Below are 18618 nucleotides of genomic sequence, written 5' to 3'. Positions count from 1 at the left end.
AGATGCACAGTAGGCGTGCCATCCTGAAACAACATGAGAAAGCTCGGTAACACAACATTGCGGTATTTACAACGCGGCCCCGCAACCGCATAGCGCTGAGAAAAGTCCCGCTAACCGCGATTTTCGATGTTTTTTAACACCTCAGAAAAATCTGACTTAGCCATCTCTTCAATGGGAGGTGAATTGTCAGACTAAGTCCACCATGGCGTATTATCAAGGATTTCCCTATCACAGAGGTATTATCGCTGGATTTCCAGCGATATTCATGCATTTCGCCGCTATCGCTGGATTTTCTATTGCCTTGGAGATAAGCGTTGATGATAACGCAATAACTTGGCGATGGAATCCAGCGATAGCCGGCGATAAATAAAACAGTGCTGAACGCGCTTTGCGATATTTATCGCAATTTCTTGATAATATGCCCCAATATTTTCTTTTACGAACAGTTACACCCAGCTCATAGAGGGGAAAGTGCCTGGCAAAAACGGAATTGAATAGGATTTGCCCTCAGCTCCTAATGGGCTGTGCTGCTAAGCAGATGGAGGTACTCCTTGTGCCCACTGCAGCCCTCCTGTCTGTGCCGCAGTCACCCTATCAGTGAGCAGAGTCACACGTGTCCTACGAGAGGCTCTTGACTAGTCTGGGTGTGATATGAATGTTAGACAGTACTCCTTAGAAATGCCACAACACTTCATTGAGAAAATGCAAAGTACTTGCCTCTTGACATTGACATGACCAGACTAAGAAAAGCACAGAACTGCGAAAATCACTCAAGAGCTGAAAAGTTCACACCCATAAGAGATAGTAAAAATACTTTCATAGGAGAGATAACCTTTATTACTGATGAGGAGCTGCAGTGCATTTAAACAGAGATAACTTGCATTGTACTATGTGTTAGTGACAGGCGTTCAGACAAACATCAGAGTGTAAACTAAGGGCCATACATTGGCATACAATGGTCCATGGCTAAGGGGGCGCAATATAATCTTAATCTGCTATTATAATGACCACCTATAGTATAGAAAAATAAATACAAAACCTTACTGTTATAGATGTATCTGGGTAAATAACTGTATTACGAAAATAGCAAAGAACGTAAAATAGCAGAGTAGAAAGAAAGTGACTAAAACAGATGGCATGCCAAAGGGCAGCAGCTCAGTAGCCAGATGGCACACGTGCCTCGCGGCACACACCTGCCTCTAACAGGGGCTTAGGTCTCACCTCAAAAAGAGGCGAGAGGATCATGGGAATGACGCGTCCTCTCCTTCTGCATTAAGAAAGGAAAGTAGGACTTTCTGAGGGAGAGACGGTGGTGTGTGAGTTATGGCTGAAGGATGCTGCAGGTGTAGGATGTAAGAGAGGCCGCATGGAGTTGATCAGTGGGAGGTGGAAGCCTGGGGATGAAGCACTGATACGCTGGCGCTCCATCTTCGTTACCTTAATTCTTAGATGAAACCCTTCAATTACACCAGTACCGTGTCATGGGTTCCAGTGCAGGGAAGGAAAAGGCCCCCTGGCTGCTGTTTGACAATTGAAACACAGCAATATTCAGAGTTGAGTGGAGCTCTGGGCCCTGTTGCCACTGCACCTGCTGCACCATTGAAAGCTATGACCCTGCATAAGATTGTCGATGAGCGGACGTCATCCAAAGAGCAGCAGCGGGATGGCTGGACCCCGCCTGAAGGGATCTACATCCGCAAGTGTGTACAAGTGAGCCACCTTCTGTTGTGCAATGAGTGGGTCTGCCGTCACTTAGATGTAACGTCATCATTTATCCAGTCATTAAACAAGTTTGATTAAATCCCAGTACAAACAGAGCAAGGTGGATCAAACATGCCCATGCGCAGACAACTCCCTGCAGTAATGCCAGTCCTTAATTTGTAAAAAAAAAAAGTAAAAAGTGTCGGCCCTTGTCAGGAGGCCATTGTAGCCTGCACCACCCTTTGCACATGCCGGTACCCCTAATGACAGTACCTCCACAACTACTAACCATCTCACTCCTACAAGTGTAACAATTCAGACAGTCATGGCCCCCAAAGCAATAGGGATGGCTTGTGTGGCAGGTATTAGTAATTTTTAATATACATTGAATTAATAAACAGTTGTTATTCTCATTTCGAAATAGGACAAACAGCGACACAATGAAGCCCAAAGTGAAATCAAATAGAGCTATTGTTGGTTCTGTAGAAAACGCACTAAATTGAGCTCAGTCTACGGTGGAGCTGGCCCTGGCGCAGTCATGTAACTAAACATGTTACCAGTATAATGAAAATTAATGTGTTATTTTCACAGTTTTCTCATGAGAATGAGCCTCGGTGATGAGTTGGTGGTTGATAATACGTTTTTACTGTCCGGGAATCCTGCAGAGAAGAACTGTGAAAGGGAGATTTATGAGGCAACAGCGCCCCTGGCGGCCAGGAGTATCCCTGCTTTAATATAGAGAAATTGCCTCCAGCTGGGTAAAGAGATGCCAGGTCTTGGCCTTTGGTCTCTGGGGCTGCTGGATTGATGAGCTGGCGTGTGCTAGTCATAAAAATAAGTTCCTCTGTGTGCTCTGTATTCAGAGCAGAGATGAGAATATACATTCACTAAAATTAGCAGAGAGGATTAAATGAGAGAGAGTTAGACTAAGGATAGTGTTTTAAAATAGCGGTTTAGTGATAGTGGCAACTCATAAGAGGTGAGAATTGCCACCAGTCATTCCCTAATCTCAGATATTAAATACATTATATGCTAACACTAGATGAGAACTGCAGAAGTCCCTCTTGTTTGTCAAAGGACATGTGGCGTGGTTTGCCAATGGAAGCAGAGAGTATTGTTTATAGAAATAAATGCATGGGAACAAGGGTGTTTTAGCCACAGGAGTGTGACTGTTTATTTAATTTAGGAAAGGACCCCGAGTTCATATGCGTGGTAGGGGGATGTGGATGACCGTAGTTATATTGATGGTCAGACGTATGTGTCACTTTCAATTAGTTTCCCTATCAGAGTTCCCTGCTGAATCAATGCTGTCAGTGCCATGGACTAACCAAACTCATCATTTATTTATTTTATTTATAAAGTTTTATATTGCTTTAAAACACCTATATGCCTTGAATATGTCCTGCCTCATTGCCTGCTATAAATGCAAGTGAATATGCAGGGGGAACACAAGGCGTGGTGAAGAGAAGACAAGAATACTGGTGAGGCTGCTAGCTTCTCTTTAATACGTCCAGTGTACGGCTCTCCCGGCAGCAACTGCCGTCTCTGGCATTCCACACATTCTCTCCATTACATCATAGGACTACAAACACAAACACAGAGTCCTCGTGCATTTAAAGGAACAGGTAAGATCTCAACACATCCCCCTCCCTTCATTTAAAACAAATACAAATCAATAAAAGAATATACCCTACCTACCCCTTAAAACAACATAACCAATTTATAATAACAAGAAATCAAGACAGAATTGCAGCAAAGAAAATATATACATTCAATAAGTGACAAAATCACGATATCTTGCAGGAACAGATTTAAATCTGGTTGAACAACGCTGAGGAGCAAAACTGTTGTTAATAGGAGATGTACTTGAACCAGGGGAGATAGTGGGCGAAAGCCGAGACCCTAGACCAAATTTGTTTTTTACAAATTCAACTTTGGGCTTGGGAACAATAGAAATACAAGACTTATTCCAAATGTTCCCATTAGTCAGTACCACAACATGATCTTTAACCTCTTTAACTTGCACAGGAGGGGAAAATCGAGCTTGACCCTTGCGCAAAAGCACAGGTTTTTTGATCCTCACCCAGTCCCCACTACACACAGGTGATGATCTGATACTGTTCTGAGCATACTTGGCCTGAGCAATGCCCCTCACAGCAGCTACTCTGCCCATTTTGACTAGATCCACCTCTTTCCTCAACATCCAGTACTTATTAAGTCTGGAACCAGCTATTCTGCCCCATAGTAAGGTAAAAGGTGACACCCCCGTACTAGAATGAGGTGTAACCCTCATGGCCCACAGCATGTCAGATATCACCTTCTTCCAATTTAAACCATTAATAGAAGCCAACTGCAACTGATCCTTGACTACTCGGTTCAAATGCTCAACTAAACCATTGCTGGAAGGATGATAAAGAGAGGTAAGAATGTGTTTAATACCATGAGTCTTAAAGAAATCTTGCATTTCAGCAGAGACTAATTGAGTACCATTATCAGATACCAATTCCTCCGGAAAACCTTCCCGCAAAAAGATGTCCTTGAAGAAATTGATAACAGTACTGGAATTAATGCCATCAACAAATCTGACTTCTGGCCACTTTGACATGTAGTCAATTAAAACCAACGCATACTTAGGAGTGGTCCCTAAATCATTGAATGGACCAGCCACATCAAATGCTAATTTATGCCAAGGCAATTCTTTCACCTGAATGGGACTCACTGCAGAGGGACAAGTAACCTGAGTTTTATCACTAAGAACGCAAGCACCACAGTCACGAACACAATGTTCAATAGCTCTGTCCACACCAGGCCGCCAAAAATCTTCACGTACTCTCCTTTTCATAGCACGAATGCCCAAGTGACCAACATGAGCTAAGTCCAGGACTGTCTTGCAAAGTGATTTTGGAACCACTAACAAACCACCTCTGCGTAAAATTCCATCAACCAAGGATAATTCATCGCAGACTCTTTTAAAGGGAACTAGCTCTGCAGGAAGAAATTTACTATCAGGCCAGCCATGAGTAACGAAATCAATCACACTACACAACTCAACATCCGCAGATATCGCAAGTTTCCAATCTGCCTCTGATAATGCAGTATTAACCTCAGACACAGTGCTGACTGCACAAATCATTTCCAAACGATCACAACAGAGTTCCAGATCATTATGAGGAAGAGGTAATCTGGATAAACAATCGGCTACACTATTCCTTATTCCAGGAACATACTCCAGATGATAATTGAATTCAGCAAGTCTATATTGCCATTTCGCTATACGAGGAGAAGCCCTCCCACCACCTTTAGTTGTGAAAAGGTCTACCAGAGGTTTGTGATCAGTTTTTAGAATTATGTGATTGCCCCAAAGAAAATTTCTAAAATACTGTACGCCCCACCACAAAGCTAATGCTTCCTTTTCGATAGTCGAATAAGTACCCTCGGCACCCCGAAGAGTTCTAGAGGCAAAAGCGATCACTTCTTCCCTATTGTCAGGTCTCCTCTGCATTAGAACTGCCCCTAGACCCACATTGCTGGCATCAGTAATTACAATGCATTGATCATTGATGTTAAAAAGCTTGAGAGGGCGTGCCTGTACAATTACATCCTTCAACAATTTAAAATCATTAGCACACTGCTGTGACCAGTCATATTTGACATTTTTTTTCAATAAATTGCGTAAGGATACAGTTTTATCAGAAAAATTTTGCACGAATTTTGCATAATATTCGATCAACCCTAAGAAAGAACGTAGTTGGTCTTTGTTCTGGGGTTCTGGTGCATTCTGGATGGCATCTAATAATTTCATTTTAGGTTCGACACCCTTAGCTGAGATGTGATGTCCTAAATAATCAAAACCATCTCTGAGGAATTTGCACTTGTCCTTCCTCAAGGTTAAACCATAATTTTTTATAATATTCAACACAGTTTTCACTCTTTCGTTATGTTCTTGGACTGTTTTACCATGAATAAGAATGTCATCCTGAAAGAAGACGACTCCTGCAGTGTCCTTAAAAAGATTACCCATCAGACGTTGGAACACTGCAGAAGCAGACGCCAAACCGAATGGCATTCTTAAGTAACGAAAAGCACCCTCAGGTGTGACAAAAGACGTGAGATGCCTAGAATCTTTACTTAATTCGATCTGATGATACGCCGAAAAGATATCCAGAGTGGAAAAATATCTAGCACCTCTAAGGTAGATAGCATCTCATTAATATTGGGCAATGGTTGTCGATCAACCCAAATACAAGCATTCAAATCGTGCAAATCCACACACATCCTAAGGGATTTATCCGGCTTACGCGCTAGAACAATGGGAGACAACCATTCTGACCCCTCAATTGGTTCAATCACACCCAACAGACGTAGTCTTTCCAGTTCACCTTTCAATTCGTTACGCATGCTTAGAGGTACTTTGCGAACCTTATGTGCAATCGCTTTAGCCCCCTCTTTCAAAACAATTCGATGTTGAAAACCTTTGAGTTTACCCAATTTGTCACAAAAAACTTCTGGGTAACTTTGTACCCACTCACTCTCACACGATGAGTTCAAGGAGTGTACAGACACAATATCAGGCAAAGTAGCATAATATTGCTTAGCTTCCCGCCTCAATAAAACCATGTCTACATGGTTGGGATCAAGAATGATACCGAGCTCTCCCTGTTCATGCCAACCCAATAAATTGGTACCATCCTTTACAACATAGATTGTACAAGATGTGCAATCACCCTTAAACTCTAATTTGCCTTTGAACTTCCCCAATACCTCTACTCTTTTACCCCCATAAGCAAACATCTTGATGAGAGACTGCGATAGAGAGATGTTGCCTAACGTATCAGAATCTTTGACATTAACTAAGGTAAATGGAGAGCCTGAGTCTGCAAGAAATTTGACACTAACACTATTTAAATTAACGTAACAAGTGGGGGATTTTCTTCTTTGCAATCCATCAAGAGAAGCAATCTCTACTATACCATCAGCTTCCATAGGGGAAGCAGATAACATTAATAGTTCATGACAAGTGTCATCATCATCACACTCGAATTGGCGATCTTCAATATTCTTTACCATATATGATGGCCCCTTTTGTGCAATGGTAGCTTTACACATTCGTGCTAAATGTCCTTTTTTGCCACATTTAAAGCAAGATTGAGTTATGGCAAAACAAAATTTTAAATTTCCTAAATGTGACTTGCTCCCACACCGATAACATGACAATCCCTGAGTATCGTTCCTTGTCTTATTGACAGATGTAAATGAGGAAGTACGAGGAATATTGGCATTCGCAATTTTGGAAGTCTTAATTGAGGATTTGGAGGTGACAGAGTTAATCTCGGCAGGCTCGGATGAAGGAAAAGTAGTTGATGTCGGAGTACTTAATTCCTTCATACAAAACTGATAATGTTCAACAGACTTAGCCAAAGTCAATGCTGTCTCTAAATCAGGATCATCGGAAGACAAAAGTTTCTCACGCACTTTCCTGTCACATGTGCGTTCAATTATTTGATCCCGAATGATTTCGTCTCTGAATTCTCTATAGTTGCAGTTCACTGCTAGAATTCTCAAGGCTGCAACAAAATCATCAATGGACTCACCAGGCATTTGTGCACGTTGTAAAAATTTATGGCGTTCAAGAACAATGTTTCGTTTAGTATTAAATCTTTTATCAAGAGTTTTTATGAGTGAAGCATACTCATCAATGACCTGTGCATCACTATCGTCACTAGAAATAGAGATCCTCACTTGCTCAAGAGGTAATGTTTCAAGAATGGACCTGCCTTCAGCCCCCAAATTGTACACCAACAGTGCTCTTTTTTTCTTTGCGGTGAAAGTATCCCCATCAATTGCATCAATGTAAGCCTCAAAGGTGGCTTTCCACAGTTTCCAAGACATGGGAGGAGGACCAGAAGATTGTAAGAAGGGAGTGGCGTGGCTACCTTTTCCATATTTGCGTGGGTGAGTTGCTGCCCCACAAAAGGTTATGTTGTGAAATTGACAATAGTTGAATAGTTTTGTTTTGGTTTTTTTTTAAACTTGTTTTTTTTTTTCTGTTAGTGTTTTAACGATAGACCAAAATTCCAATGCAGATTGACATGGAAGTAACAGACACAGATGGCTTTATGTGGTTATGTGGTCTATTTTTTGATAATCCTGATGATTTAAGTAAAGGCGAATGTCTGATTGCAAGCGCTGTGGCCAGACGCGCTGCAGTGCTACGGTGAAGCGTTGTTATGAAGGTACCATGGCAACGAGCAGCGAGCGTCACAAGGAGCGCTGCGCAAGGAGACGATGACGATGACGTCGGCTCATGCTCATGCGTGAGCTCGCGCACTGAAGAGCTCGCGCAAATGAAACGTGCTGAAGAGCTTGGCTAGAACGGGGAAACTTAGAAAAATTGAACTCTCGGCAGAGGGACTCACGAAGGAAAGAAGGTCAGAGGGTGCGTGCGTCGCTCGGTAAATCTGTCAGGGTGAGACAGAACGATGTGCTTCTTTTCTTGACACGATGTCGTGGTTGCCTCGCCAAGGAATTTCACTCCAGGACGTCCAGCAACACTTGGAGAGAGGTAGACACTGGATCCTTGTCGCCAGTGAAGAGAAGACAAGAATACTGGTGAGGCTGCTAGCTTCTCTTTAATACGTCCAGTGTACGGCTCTCCCGGCAGCAACTGCCGTCTCTGGCATTCCACACATTCTCTCCATTACATCATAGGATTACAAACACAAATACAGAGTCCTCGTGCATTTAAAGGAACAGGTAAGATCCAAACACGTGGCTAATAATGCAATAAGAAAATGTGTGATCTCCTCTGGAAAAGTGGTTATAGGCACAGGGTGTGACATTTTAAATCCACAACCAAAAAAAGTCAACTTGAGAGATTTATTTTGTATGTGAAAGGGCCAATCAAACCGACCATGAGGTCTAATTTAAGTTGGACTTAGTCAATAATAATATGAGCATTTGTAAAGCGCCTGGTTACACCAGCTGGTGTGTCCCCGCGCTTTGAGGAGAGGCTGGAAACAGGAGAACCTGACGACAGAAGCACCTGTACAATTCAAGAGACTCTACAAACACTGAAAAAGATGAGTTTTCAGGTCTATCCTAAACTTAACCTTGGAGACCTCTAACCTAAGGCTCAGAGGAAGTTTGTTCCAGTTCTGCGGAGCCAGACGATGAAACGACTGGCCCCCCCATTCTAGCCTTCTGGACCCTGGGAACAAGTACCACGCCCGTCCCACAAGATCTAAGTAGCCTTGTGGGAGCATAGCGGGTGATCAGGTCAGCCAGGTATGCGGGACCCATTCCCTGGGAGATGCGATGACATACGCAAAGTGCCTTAAACAGCATCCGTTCCCTAATGGGAAGCCAATGAAGGGTCGCCAGAGCCTTCCTTGAGGAGGCCCGCCTCAGTTGCATGAGGACCGGCCTCTCGGCTGCGTTCTGTAGACATTGAAGTCTATTCAAACATTCAGCCGTAGCGCCCAGGTACAGTATATTTCCGTAATCAAGGTGAGATGTCACAAGGGCATGTACCATAGTCTTCTTAGCAGGAACGGGCAGCAAATCCAGAGTTTTACGAAGGCCCATAAGGACCCCAAAACAGGTCCACACCACCCGCCTGTTCCTGAGTCAGGGAGACCACCAGTTGCGTGTCATCGGCATAGGACACGACCCTGATCCCGAAGCCATCCGCTATCTTAGCTAAAGGTGTCACATAAAGATTAAACAGGGTCGGGCTCAGGGCCGAACCTTGCAGCACCCCGTTTAAGCATGATGTTTTTAGAGTAATGGGAGCCTTGCCTCACCTGAAAGCTGCGCTCCAACAAGAAGGATTTCATCCACTTCAGTGCAGGGCCTGAGACACCGCCTTTGTTCAGACACTCAGCAAGGTGTGATGGGCCACAGTGTCAAAGGCGGCACTTAAGTCCAACAGGATTAAGGCCTCTGTCTGCCCGGCATCCGCACATTGCCTAATGGTTTACATAGCAAAGAGCAGAGCCGATTGTGTTGAGTGCATGGCACGAAAGCCCGACTGGGAGAGATGTAAAAGATGGTGTTTCTCAAAATGCGCCATGATTTGTTTGTTCACTACTTTCTCTGTAACCTTAGCAAAGTAAGGAAAGAGAGAGATCGGGCGCAGATTGTCGAGTTGTTCGGGGCTGATATGAGATTTCTTGGGTAGTGGGAGAACTACCGCTTCTTTCCAACTGCTAGGAACTGTGCAGGTCAAAAAAGACAATTCCAAGAGGTGTCTAATGTAGGGCTCAATAGTAGTATTGCTCCCCCAAAGTACCTTAGGGGCAGCCGGGTCTCTAGGAGAACCAGACTTAACACTCAGACAGGTTTGTATAAGCAGCTCTTGAGGGGGGATTGAGAAATTACTCGTCTCTACTCCCTCCCAGGCCTCCCTAGCCTTTATTCCAGTCTTTTTAGCTTCCCTAGCAGACTCAGGAAAGGTGGAGTAAATTTTGTCAACTTTGTCTGCGAAGAAGTCCGCTACACGGTTGCAGGAGTCTACAGATCCCAATACCGGAGGAGCTCTGGTGGCCAAAGAGGCGATCTCCTTATAAATCTTAAACAATTCTTTAGCTGAATTCTCTGCTGCCCCAATTCTTTCCTGAAAATAGGTAGCCTTAGCTTTCCTAATGAGCTCATGATATTTTTGAAGCATGGCATTGTACTCCCTCCTCCCCTGGTCCAAGAATTCCTTCCTCCATCGCCTCTCCAGGCGTTTGCACTCCTTTTTAGCCGTGCGCAGTTCGGGATTGTACCACGGGGCTGATTTTTGCGTTGCCCAAGGGGCGAAACTGTCCAGTGCCTCAATAATGCACCTATCTAAATTAGCGCATGCGCTTTCAACATCAGTGCCCCCTGGTGGCCCTCCCTGGGTTAGGGCGTTATTAAATTTTTCTCAGGAAAAGCGAACCCACTTCCCACAACTAACATCCGGCATTGGTTTTTCTGAGACCCTCGGCTCTGGCACCCATAATGTGAAGGGGATCAGGAAGTGGTCTGACCACAGGACCGGGAGAGGGGCATCCAGTTAGCAAAAATGGGGTTAAGTAGATGTCCTCCCTGATGGGTGGGGAGTTCATATATGAGCCTTAATTGCAGCATCAGCAATTCCTGGTGTAGAGCACCTGCCCCTCCACTCAAGAGCTCCTCAAAATGTAAATTGAGGTCACCGAGCACTAGGAGTTTGTCGTAACGTAGTGCCCGTTGTGTGAGACCCTCAATCAGACTGGGTGAGAACCGAGTCGGAGGTCCCGGTGGTCTATAGACCAGGAGCCCCTTCACGATGTAATTAGTATTCACATTGATCGAAAAAGACCCCACCTTACTATCAGCAATAGTGCTAGGTTCAAGCGAGCATTGAAGGGTATGTTTAAAGATGAGTGCTACCGCACCTCCTCTACCGGTAGACCTGTCAATTCTAATAATCACGTAACCGTTAGATAAGGCCTCTATAATCTCCGGCGCGGAGTACGAGTCCAACCAGGTCTCGGTAAGGAACAGCACGTCAAGCTGACCGTCGAAGAGTAGATCGAAGATCTCTAATCTGTGCTTCCTGAGAGATCTGCAGTTCACCAAGCAACAGTTCAGGCGTGCGCTCGCCTCCTCCATCACCCTTCCAGGAGCGGACTTAAATGAGCAATGTTTACAGTTCCAACCCTGGCTGTCACCTAAAATGCTGTGCCTGCATAGGTCAGCCAAAGGGGAACAGAGGGCACGCAATTCATGAGAGCTGAACTGCAAGACCAGCCCAAGACGACCAGAGGTTCTGGCCCCAGGACCCGAACGGCCGCGGATGGGCGCAGACGGGCGCAGACGGGCTTACCTTTGGCGCGCCAGCTTGCAGCTTTATTCCCTTCCCTCAACCAACAACTGGATCGCTGACCGATCCACCGGAAGTGCCTGGCTCTTCCTCCCTCGCCCTCCGCGCAACAGTACTAGTTACCGGGTCAGACTGGGGCGGGGAGGAGAAGGAATTGAGCACAGGCAATCAGCTGTCCCCCAGAAGTGAGTTAATTAAGATTCCCTCACACTCGCCGCATTCATTAAAATAATAAGATCGTAAATAAAATAACAACGCGCTGATATTTAAAACAGAGAGCAAGCTCCAGACAAGCAGTCACAGATAGCGTCAGCAGTACAGGGGCTCTGTCACCGCCCACTCACCGCAGCGCGGCCGCTTCAGCATGCGGCTTTATTCCCTTCCCTCAACCAACAACTGGACCGCTGACCGATCCACCGGAAGTGCCTGGCTCTTCCTCCCTCACCCTCCGCGCAACGGTACTAATGACTTCTGTCCTCATATTTTACCAAAAGCCTTGCCAATATTATTATTAAACCCTACTGTGAAGAGGCAGCTCTATCAACCTCTTAGCCTAGCTGTGGTCCCTAAATCCTCTAAAGGTGGTTCTTTTACTCAAAATGCCAACTGTTAATCTCATTAACAATGCTAACTGTAGCCTACTGCTTAACTACCGGCCTTTTCTAAAATGCTAGAAAAAATTATCAATGTGCAGCTTGTTTATTATTTGGAAACACATTTAAATGGGTGTAACTCGTGTAATTCCGTGTAGCATAATCATGCAGAATCATGCGAATTACCTACAAATTACACAAGATTACGCGGAATTATGTGAGAAGAGTAATTCTGCAATTAGCACTATTTTCTTTGCGCAAAAATGCCCCCTCGTGTAGAAAATGGATGCGTGGATGCATTTTGCACTAGGAGATAGCGCTAAATGCAACAGAATATGAATAGCAGCACGAGCAGCCGCTTGCGAAACTCTAAATATGCCTGATCCATCGGCTCCATATGGTTCAGAAAACGGTGGCCAGATTGCTTCTTAATCTTTCTCTGCAGCATTATATCACTTCGCACTTAGAAAGATTACATTGGCATCTGCAAGAAAATTCTGTTTAAATTCCTGATGATGACGTTTGGAGCCTTCTACAAAGAAGGTTCCTTAATACTCAAGTGAAAAAATTACTCCCTATCTCTCTTTCAGACCTCTCAGATCATCTCTTCAGTTCTTGTTTCAAATCCCAAAGTCCAACACACAAGGAAGTGTTGACGTACTTTCTCTTTTTTTAGCTCCTAAACTGTGGAATGAACTTCCCTTTTGCCTTCATGCTAATTCATCTCAGCATTGCTTTAAAAATATTAAAAACATTACTTTTCCACTTAATTTAGCAGCTGTACTCTCATCTGCATTATATAGCCCAGAGACGCCTTTTGGTGTAACTTTGCACTCAACAATGGAAAAACTGTGCAACGTTGCTAGCTTACAGGGTGATACAACATGTGGTTGCTGGGGTGCAACTGTTTAAATTATTGAGAGAAGGTAAGCCTGCCCCCAAGCTAATTCTATGGTGGTTATCTGGGAAATGTTGTAAAGACGTGTATTGCGTTATGGAGTTGCTTAAAGACATGTAATAAAACTTTTATGGAAGTATATGCATGGTTGGGCCGTGGCTTGGCCGTGGACCAGAATGGCCACACAGAGCTGCGGCCCTCACAGCTGTGGCATCCTTCAGTACCTTTCCCAGACGCTGCAGCTGCATTGAACATCGTGAGCAGCCCGTGGAGCATCAAGGAACATCCTGATGGCAAAGGCGAAGATCGGGCGAGCCTGGTAGCGAAGATTTAGGGGGAGATACTGCACCGACACCAGCAGTAGCGCTCCTTAAGATGGTGGCTTAAGGATATCCTCCGGCTGTCGCGCTGACGGTGGATCAAGGAGGCGAACGAGGATCCTGATGGGGCGGTGAGGTGAGTGGCGGCGTCGGCTGTGCGTGGCCCGGACCTCATTAGAGACCTGAAAAGAACGCCCCGTGCCGATCGGGACACACAAGCAGCCCCAGGAGCTGCAAACACCAAACTGCGGGGGAGGGGCCTGCAGGGTGGCTCCGATGCAGGCCCAAGCCGCGGCCTCCAGTAGGCAATTTCCCCGGCGCTCCCAGGGGGCTCCACCGCAGCAGTGGTCCGGTGCCGAGATAGACGCTAGGCCGCCCGGCCGCAAGGCCTACATGAGGGGAGTGTGCATCTCTAAAAGTTCTGGAGTACTTCGTGAACTAGGTGGCACACTTTCCAGACTGGAAAAGGAGCTGGGAAATCTGGATGATGGACAGAGAATGGCTACGGCCCCGTGTTACCATACAAAGAGAGCAGCTCTGCTCTTGGAGTATAGAGAGGTGGCTGATAGGGAGATACTCTACATGGGGAAGTACCACAGCCCCTAAAAGTCGAGGCAGAGCCGGGGACCGGGACTACAATAGATGCAACTGATCGGTGAGACCTCGAACTGAGACCACCACACCGCACATCTCGGTCCTTTGAGACGCACGAAGCCCCCAAAATTTGGATGGAGCCTGGCAATACAGAGACATTTTAACATTCACGAGGAGAAGCTACTCTTCCCTTGGTATACGAATAGGATAGGGACCTCCGTCCTTTAATTCCCTACACATGGAGGGGGATTCTCCGACTGCCCTGAAGAAAGTCCTGGACCTTTATGGCCCCCGTGGACTGAAACATGTGGGCACTGGCATTTGGGTCTTAGGACCATTAAAATCCAAAAAGACCCGTCTTTTAGAACTTTTTAACAACCCGATCTGACCCATGAATAAAGGGAAACCAGGGGTCAGATTTAGGTTTTTGTCTTTAAGTCCCCCTTCCTTCATCTATCTAAAGAGCTACCCAACACTGTGGTTGAGCCCACCTCGACTTTTAGCCCACTGCTTCGCACAGCTTAGGAGCACCTGCACACAAATGAGAACTCTCCTCCCCGCCTGGTGATCCCGAGTTGGCCTGGGGGACAAACTACATATTCACACACTGTACACTGGAAGCCTCAATTACAGCAAAGGCCTATAACTGGTGAATGCACTGCCCACTCTGACTGTGCCAATTCCCAGCACACGGAGGCTCTGCCTTATGCCATCCTGATCACTGTCCACAACAGGTTTTCTCACATTACTGCTGACACTGCTAAATTAACCCAAGAGGCACAATGAACAACTACGCCCTACACATTGTTGGAAAACCTCACAGTGAGGACCTGTAACTGGCTAGTACATTGTCTCTTAGGACATTGAACACTGCCAACACACGGGGACGTACTTTTGTGCCATCCTGGCAGCTGAACGCATCGAGTGTTTCCACATTATTGTCTGAGACCACGCAGTGGGGGAGCGCTCAACTGCCACTGTACTAAATCAGCCTCCATCTTGGACTCTGTTGGGGAGCCCACTGGGCACAGTCCGCCCGTGCCTTGCCACGCAGACAATCCTTGTCCTCCACTTTTGCGTCCTTTAATGCTACTGCAGCATGAGCCGCAAGGACCCTAAACAGCGCCTACTCCGCTTCGAAAAAATAGTGGAAACGTCAAGTAACCAACCTAGTGCCATGGCGGCAGGTGGACAACCACCCACCGTACCAGCGAAAGACATCAGTCAGCTGAGTCCACTACTGCTAGAAATGAGGGCAGGATTGAAAGCACTGGATGTTCACTTTGACGCATTGGACAAACACATGGCAGACCTTGGGGCTAAAATCCAAGCACACGATCGGCGCCTTGATGTAGTAGAGTCCCGTATATCGGATCTGGAAGATGGGATGGAGCAAACCCTGAAGAGAATAGATCGTATGGAACGGATCCTGAAAGACGTCGCGATAAAGAATGAGGATTTGGAAGTGAGAAGCCATCGTAATAACATTCGCCTTGTGGGCGTGCCCGAATCCACAGCCGCTGGACGAATGGACAATATGGTGGAAAACATCCTGACCGACCTATTTGGCAAAGAGGCGTTCACCCCTGGTTTCCTTGTGGAGCGTGCCCACAGGGCACTTGGCCCAAGACCCAACCCGGGCTGCCCCCCTAGGCCAATTATCACATGGATAATGAACTTTAGAGACAGAGATACAGCACTGCGACTGGCCCGTGAGCGGGGGCAAGCTCTTCTAGCAGGGCTCCAGGCTATCTCTCTACCCTCATTTCACAGCCATGGTGCAAGATGCTAGATGGAAATACCTCGGTGTAAAGGCAACACTTAAAAACTTGGGACTAAAATATGGCATGCTGTATCCTGCCAGACTACCAGTGTAAGTCAACAGATGAACCTGAATCTTCGAGAACCTGACGGAGGTGCAAGAATTCTGCCACAATTATAAACTTAACAACAAAAGCTCCCCTGACTCTGACGCCGCTTCCCCCCACATAGTGGCTCAGTGGCCAGTGCAGACCTGTTCTCGAGCTTTGGCCTTGGCTGAAAGTCCGCTTATCTCCTATTGACATTCATTTATTTGCTGGAAGTACTTACCGGGTATCAATATATAAAGTTAAACAGTTTATACAGGTTGCCAAGCCATGGGAGAGTGCACATTCCCCCCCTTTTGGTGTACACCTAGTGATACTTAGGAGGCGATAGAATGTACCCTAACTGTTTTTTTTCAGTGCACTAAGGGACCCTCGGGTACCATGTTCTGTTTTTGTACAATGGGGATTGCCTCTCCGAACGGGCGGGAAGGCTGGGTGGGGGGAGGTGTGAGGGGAATGGTTGTTTTTGCTTAGCATTGAGTTTCTAGCAAGCTTGTTCACAGATGCATCGAATAGGTACACATGGTGGTTATGCTTCATTTCTCCGTTCAACACACTATTATGGCGCAGGTAGGTCACAACTCTGACCCCTCGGGTATTACACTGGTCAAGTGGAATGTGCGGGGATTAAATGACACCCGCAAGCGGAGATGGGTGATCCACTATTTGATCCGACATCAGGTTGACATTGCCCTGTTACAAGAGACACATCTCTCACCCAAATATCAGTCCCGCTTTGCCTCCTCATGGGGCCCGATCAGATTTTTCGTGAACTATAGCAATTACGCAAGGGGCACGGCCATTCTCATACACAAACGACTCCCCTCTAGGTGCCATTCTGTACTTTGAGACAATGACGGTAGATTTGTAATTGTAGTAGGCACACTGTTTCATTACAAAATGGCGTTGGTCTGATTTTTTCCATGCACTCCTTTCTAAACTACTACCGCTGGGTCCGTTGCCCTTACTGTTGGGGGTGATTTCAACATTGCATTCAACCCGACCACCGACAGCACTTCAACTGCACGAGACCCCAAACCTAGAGCAAACAAGGCTTTGCAATCTCTATGCGAACATTGCTCTCTTTTAGACTTGGGCCGCATTCGAGACCCAGTACACACTACTTATACACACTATACCAGTTCTTATGATACATGGTCTCGGATTGACTATTGGTTGTCCTCCCCAGAATTATCCAGCTGGTTCCACGAACTACAAACACTGCCCAGGTTCTATTCTGATTATTCCCCGGTTCTATTATCACTGAGGATTCCTCGCCCTGAAGGATTTGAAAAACAATGGCGGTTTCCCAGCCACGTGTTAGACGATGAGGTGTTTAGACAGGAAGTGCATGACACCATAGAAGAATACTTCGAAATTAATACAGGGTCTGTGGACTCGGAAGCGGTGTCGTGGGAGGGTTTTAAGGCCTACATGAGGGGAGTGTGCATCTCTAAAAGTTCTGGAGTACTTCGTGAACTAGGTGGCACACTTTCCAGACTGGAAAAGGAGCTGGGAAATCTGGATGATGGACAGAGAATGGCTACGGCCCCGTGTTACCATACAAAGAGAGCAGCTCTGCTCTTGGAGTATAGAGAGGTGGCTGATAGGGAGATACTCTATATGGGGAAGTACCACAGCCCCTAAAAGTCGAGGCAGAGCCGGGGACCGGGACTACAATAGATGCAACTGATCGGTGAGACCTCGAACTGAGACCACCACACCGCACATCTCGGTCCTTTGAGACGCACGAAGCCCCCAAAATTTGGATGGAGCCTGGCAATACAGAGACATTTTAACATTCACGAGGAGAAGCTACTCTTCCCTTGGTATACGAATAGGATAGGGACCTCCGTCCTTTAATTCCCTACACATGGAGGGGGATTCTCCGACTGCCCTGAAGAAAGTCCTGGACCTTTATGGCCCCCGTGGACTGAAACATGTGGGCACTGGCATTTGGGTCTTAGGACCATTAAAATCCAAAAAGACCCGTCTTTTAGAACTTTTTAACAACCCGATCTGACCCATGAATAAAGGGAAACCAGGGGTCAGATTTAGGTTTTTATCTTTAAGTCCCCCTTCCTTCATCTATCTAAAGAGCTACCCAACACTGTGGTTGAGCCCACCTCGACTTTTAGGGGTCGGGGTGACCCGATGATGAAGCATGACACAACTAGGGTGTGTGAGGGTAACTAATAAGAACTAGTTTCCTTCCCTTAACAACACGGACATGACTAGCATGACCCTCATACCCTAAGTGGGTAAGTGCGCAATCCTCACTACTACAGATGTTTATCTATCCTTATAATACACACTATCTGACAACCTGTCATAATATAGTGTGATTGGAGTATCTTTTGTGAAATATATTTCCTAGGGAGGACATACTCCGGTCTTCTTCCTCTTCGAACCCCCCCTTCCACTAGTGAATGTACTAGCGTTCTTTTGTGTTAATGAAGTACCACAGCACCAAGGTTTATGGGGAGGGAGACCGCCCTGGTCGAGTCCTGGCACAGATGATCAGACCCCCTACTCCAAAGCATACATCACAGAGTTACAGTCCACGGCAGGACACACACTTACAGACCCTTTGGACATTCAGAAGGAATTTCTATCCTACTTCAAAACACTATACACCTCCAAATTGGGTCCTGATAGAACTGACCAGGAGTCTTATCTTTCCGAGGTCGCATTGGTGTACCTGGAGTTGTTCATGCAAAACTTCCTAGCTGAACCCATCACGAAAGACAGTATAGATGAAGCCCCCGGGCTGGATGGGTTCACTGGCGAATTCTACAAAACCTATAAAGAT

This window comes from Lissotriton helveticus, chromosome 5_1 (genome assembly GCF_964261635.1).
Source record: "Lissotriton helveticus chromosome 5_1, aLisHel1.1, whole genome shotgun sequence".
Taxonomy (NCBI): domain Eukaryota; kingdom Metazoa; phylum Chordata; class Amphibia; order Caudata; family Salamandridae; genus Lissotriton; species Lissotriton helveticus.
The sequence above is the reverse complement of the archived record's forward strand: the minus strand, read 5'-3'. Positions refer to the sequence as shown.